This window comes from Octodon degus, unplaced genomic scaffold (genome assembly GCF_000260255.1).
Source record: "Octodon degus isolate 3935 unplaced genomic scaffold, OctDeg1.0 scaffold00105, whole genome shotgun sequence".
NCBI lineage: Eukaryota > Metazoa > Chordata > Mammalia > Rodentia > Octodontidae > Octodon > Octodon degus.
The window spans coordinates 4,298,081-4,303,907 of record NW_004524681.1 but is presented as its reverse complement, the minus strand read 5'-3'; the positions used below and the strand labels follow the sequence as shown (position 1 = coordinate 4,303,907).

General features: G+C 40.3%; 1 protein-coding gene across 1 annotated transcript in view; it reads right to left on the bottom strand.

Annotated features, from left to right (window-relative positions):
- Usp50 (ubiquitin specific peptidase 50) overlaps positions 1–5,827 on the bottom strand; it is a 39,552-nt gene that overhangs the window by 22,018 nt on the left and 11,707 nt on the right. The gene's annotated exons all lie outside the window — the stretch shown is intronic.

Below are 5,827 nucleotides of genomic sequence, written 5' to 3'. Positions count from 1 at the left end.
ACCAGCCCTATTTTTATTTTTAAAAATTTAGTGTTTTTAAAAATATATTTGGTACAGGACCTCACTACATGCTCAGACTCATAGTAATCCTCTTGTTTTCAGCCTCCCCAGCACTGGGATTACAGGCATGTGCCACCATGCCCAGTCTTGGTGGCTGGCTTAGCACACCTGGGGATGGGGCCAGCACGGCATGTGGCGCCAAGGATTGAACCCAAGTTCCTGAGCTTGCCTAAGCAGGCACTTAGTCTGCTGAGCTATCTTGCTGGCCTAGTACAGCTCTTTTAATCAATCATTTCTATCTCATACATAAGAAGCTTTTCCCTAACTCACTGACCTCTAATGGGATGTCACTGAGAAATTCATGACTGTCCAGACTGCTTAATGTTCAGGCATGTCTAAGTATGTAGCACATATATAGCACATATATCACATAAGTTTTTGTTATTACTGTAGATGACCTGTTGGCTTGACATGCGCCTCCTATCACAATTAACTGGAGCACAAAGGCAAATGTCTGAATCTGAAAGAAAGGGACTCTTACCATAAACCAGCCCGGTTTGATATTTTAGAGGATGGTATACGTGGAAGGCATGAATACATTTTAATAAGCATGAGATTAACAATGTTGTTACACTAATATGAAAAACCTTTGTTCCTTAATTTTATTATGTACCATGGGCATCTTTTGTGAGAAAAGATTACATAATTTCTAGACAATTTAACCTTCCCCCAGGCCTGCCATTCGTGCTACGCTGGCAATTGAGACTGGGTGTGGTAACAGGCGCCTGTAATCCCAGCTCTTGGGAGGCTGTAAACAGGTGGAACACTACGAGTCCGATCTAGTAGTGAGACCCTGTAGACCCTTCCTTAAAATACAAAAGAAAAAAGAAAATTTAACCTTTTACTGATGATGAATTGATTGGGGGTGTCTCCCATAATGATATGGAAATTACTGGGGTTTCCCATTAATAATAACTAGATATTGTCACCAGGCAGCTGCTTTCTTATTCATCAACTGGAGTTCTATCCAATAATTTATCCAGATCCTAAGGAATTTTAATCATTTTAACAATTTTTGATGAGTTATGAAAACCAGATCATATTATTTAATGCATTATTATTGAGCAGTGAGAAACACTCAAGTCATAATGTATAAACAACAATATGTGTTTCATTTCAACATTATTTTGACCAGCTGGCTTCTTTGGTGGAAGTATATCAGATAAATGCTTCAAAAGTCCAAAAACGTTAAAAAAATGTGTTGAGCGCAAATAAAACAGCTATTCATAGACTGGATAAACAGAAAATGAAAATACACATATAAACATACTAAATCAAAGGGCACTCAAATATATTCTTGGCCAAACTGAATTATAATAACTCTTACAATTTGAAAGTTTCTAATTATAAACAGACTCATCAGAATTATTTGAAGGTCAATTAGCAGAGATCTCTTGCAAGAAGAATTTGGAAAGAAAAAAATTTTTGGCCTGTAATATATAATTTTGTATTTTGCCTTAAGAGTAGGTGGGGCCAGGGAGATGGCTCAGTGGAATAAGCACTTCCCTGGCAAGTGCAAGGGCCTGAGTTCTGGAAAAAAAAAAAAAAAAAAAAAAAAAAAAAAGAGCAGGGGCAAGTTTTGTGTCCCTTTCTTTCACGTAGCCTCCAGCTCAGTTGTCTCTGCATACTCTGTCACTTTTCAGATCCACTTTTCCCATTTTTTGTTACTATCTCCCGGGCAGCCTGGGTCGGTCTCTAAGCGGCCCCATGTTGTGCCCAGCCCCATCCCTGTCTACAGCTGTGGTCTACATGGCCTCTGAGCCATCAATGCCACAGGACTGAGCATCAGGTTTTTTTTTTTGCAGAACCAGGGATTGAACTCAGGCCCTTACGCTTGCCAGGGACGGGCTTATTCCACTGAGCCATCTCCCCAGCCCCAGCATCAGCTTTTTGAAAGGTGGAATGAACTCCTTCTCTGGGTCTGGGACCATGACACAGCCAGATAGCACATTCTGGAAAGACACAGCATACCCTTGACCCAATATGAATACTGGGTCGGTCCCTTCTGCTGTCCAGTAGGAAGATCTTTCCAAAAGACCCTTTTTAGCTTCTTTTCCTTTACCCGATTGTCTTTTTTTGGCAGAACTGGGGATTGAACCCCTGGCCCCTGCGCCTGCTTGCAAGTGCTTTAATCTGCTGAGCTATTTGGCCAGTCCCCTAACAAGGATTTAAAAGGCTAATAGTATATACTGCTAAGTGAAGTCTATTATGAAGTGTGAATTTTGTAAGGAAGGATTCCCCTCGTTTTTGTATTTGAATTACCAGTGTAAGGTTAGCATGTTTAAGAATTCCTAGACCTTGAGAGTTTTAAGAAATTTCTGTGGCAAGAGAAATGTGAAAAGTTTTACAAAACTTTGGAACGCAGCACTCCTATAAGCTGGGCCACTGCCAGTCTCAGCTGCCCAGCTTAGGGGCAGCTGAGGGCACTAAGAGCGTCCAGCCAGTAGCAACGACATGGCCGGCCACTCTACCGGTATGGGCAGACGGAAAGTAAATCCTGAGCAAGTATTCACTGAAATGTAGACCCCACGTAAAGAGCCACACGCACGAATATGAGCGACATCTGTTCGCTAGAGATGACTGGGAGTGAGGGAAGATGTATTGTGCATGAGGAACACAAATTTTTAAAAAAAATTTGTCAAGCCTGTTTCCAGGTTAATAGCCCCATGTGGCTCAGTCCTGTGTCCCACTTTTTCTTTTTTCTTTTTTTTTTTTTTGCGGAACTGGGGATTGAACTCAGGCCCTTGCGCTTGCCAGGGAAGCGCTTATTCTGCTGAGCCATCTCCCCAGCCCCTCCTGTGTCCCACTTAATCAGTCCTCTGAACTGGGGAGGTGGAAGTAGCTGCTTGTGGCTCAGTCATCAATTTTACCTTGGGTGGCTGTGAATCTGAAAGCCACAGTGAACAGTCCTCTAGTGGGAAAGGGTTTGGTTGTCCTCCACAGCGCCTTCTTTGGGGGGGGGGGTGTCTGTTTTTGTGTCATTTTTTTCCATTCAGAACTTAATTTTAAAATACTGCTCCAATAGAGACAGGAAAAGGAATATTGTGAGACTGTCCTGCTTCAAGGTTGTATATGGTGAGATCTTTGGACTTATGTGCAAACATGAGAAGCATAGAATTCTTTATCCTATTTTTAAAATATAATCTAATTTTAAATGTTTTTGCATCATATTATATAGGGACTTAAAGTTCAACATATCAATACTTGATGAAAAATACCTGTTCCTTATTATGCCTAAGATGTTTGAAATGCAGTGAGATAGTGAGGTTAAGCTTGATAGCCTAAATCGTTTGATAATAACAATAAGCTTGTCTTCTGGATGGTTAACAACCTAAGTTTGCAGACCAAAATTAGAGTAAAAGGAGGGCTACAAGGAAAGTCAACATTTTGGCCCTAGTCTTCTAAGGTCAATTAAGACTCAGGACCTATGAGAACTTGTACTGTAATGTCATGTACCTCGGTAGTGTCCCAAATTTTCTGATCAAGAAGATTATGGGGCCAAAGAGGAAAGTGATCGATGACATAGAGTGTGCCTAAGGAGAGTCACATGGGGAGAAGACACTCTCTCAGGCTTTCACAGAGAGCACATTGGCCAAGCAATGGCCGTGACTCATCCACACGGCTGCACTGGCAAAGGTTCTACAATCTGAGGTACAGGATCTCAGAATAAATCCTGAGGGCATTTCACTGACCTTCTCAGACCAAAAAGCTACAACTCTTGTTGCACAGGTCCTGCTTTACCTTGGTCTTAACCATCCAGTAGAAAAGTATGAAGACGAAATATAGGAAATAAAGCCATGCTGTTAAGTTGAGCTGTGGGGGACTCAGGTCAATAATTTCTGACATTGCCAGTTAAACAGAAGACCCAATGCTATTATGGGCTACTGGACTCTTTTAGAATATTTTGCTGAGTTTACACACCTATAATATTCAATAACAGAACTTAGAAAAAATGGGGTATGCCTATGAATGTCCATTTTGTATCTGTATATTCAAAGTGGTTGGGATAGATATATAGTTGCATTCTCTTAATGAATAGAATGATTTGTTCTAATGGTGTTTGTAAATAGGATCACAAGTCTGCATCTTGTACAGCAATTAACCACTAAGAAGAATATATGCAGTGTATTATTTGTTGAAACTGTACTTCCGATTTGATTTGAAACTGTCTCATTGCTATCTGTTTATCAATAAAACCTTGAAAAATAAATAAATAAAAAATAAATTCAAATAAATAAATAAAATATTGCTCCAAGAAAAACCCTCCATGGTTGTCTCCGCAAGCATACAATCAAAACACTCCCTAATCCAGGTCCAAAACAAAACAGTAAAGGGGCCGGCCTGACAGTTCAGCGGACTAAAGCGCCTGGCAGCAGCCCCAGCGGGCAGTGCCAGCCCCACCCCAGGGTGCGCTGAGATGGCTGATTGAGACCGCGCACAGTGGGGCGCGCCTGTAATCCCAGTGCTTAGGAGGCTGAAAACTGGAGGATCATTACGAGTCCGATCTATGGAGACCCTGCAGACCCTGTACTAAATAAATAAGAAAAAAAAAACAGTAAATAGGGGAATCCTTAATACAACAAGCATTTCTATTTACAACTGCTGCCCTAAAGAGCTTGTTTTTGACCTATGTTTTATACCTGATAAAAATCAATACACTCTTCCCCCTTTTGTTTCTTATGAGGAAGTTTTGCTTTTTTGGCTCTAGTGAGTGCATTTTCTCCTTGGCCCTAGTGAGCCTGTTTTTCTCTCTGGCTTCTCTGAAAATCATTTTTCTCTTTGGCTTCCCTGGAGTCTCTTTTACTTGTGCCTGAACAAGGTCTTCTTGATAATTTGCTGCATTCTGTTCGCCAAACTCTTGAGAATTTTTACATCTATGTTCATTAGGAGATTGGCCTGGGCTTCTCTTTTTGGCTTCATCCTGCTTTGGTTTTGCTATAAGGGTGCTTGCTTCCAGGGATGAATCTAGGAGTACTACCTCCACTTCAGTTTCGTTGACGTTCGAGAAGTCACGGCATTACACCTCCAAATTTCTTGTAGAATTCAGCAGTAGACTCAGGGTCTGGGTTTTTCTTTGTAGGTAAGTTTTTAATATATTTTCAATTTCACTGACTGATACTGGTTTATTTGGAATTCTTGTATCTTCTTTGTTCAGCTTTAGTAATTCGCATGTATCTAAGGAATCTGCCCATTTCATCTGTTTTCCACCTTAGTATAATACAGTTCTTGAAATAGGCTTTTTTTTTTGTAACATGTGTGGGACCTTTGCTCACAGGGAAGTCCCAAGTGTTGTGCCCCTTGTCACGGTGACCTTAGATTCGGAGGTGAGCTCTAAGAGGAGAAAGATCTCTTTTACTCATACCATAGCTTTGAAACTCATTTCTACATGGAACGGTGAATGCCTTCACTAGACTGGCGAATCAGGTCCTGTAGCAGTAAACTGGAGAGAAAGAGCCTTTCGAATTCCGCTGTGCCCGTGACCTGAGGTCCTGCTGAGCCTATTGTGTCAGAGCACTGAGATTCGGGAGGCTGTGTTTCAAATCCCTGTTCCTTCAGCCTTACCACAATTAAATTAAAATAATTAAAAAATAATTTTTTTTTTAATAAAAATAATAAACACAACATAAATACTCAACATTCCTCATTGTTTCTGCCCACATTGATCAGATTTATTTTGAAATTGTAAATATGTAAATAAATAAAATAATTAAAAAATAATTTTTGATACAATAAAAATAATAAACACAACATAAATACTCAACATTCC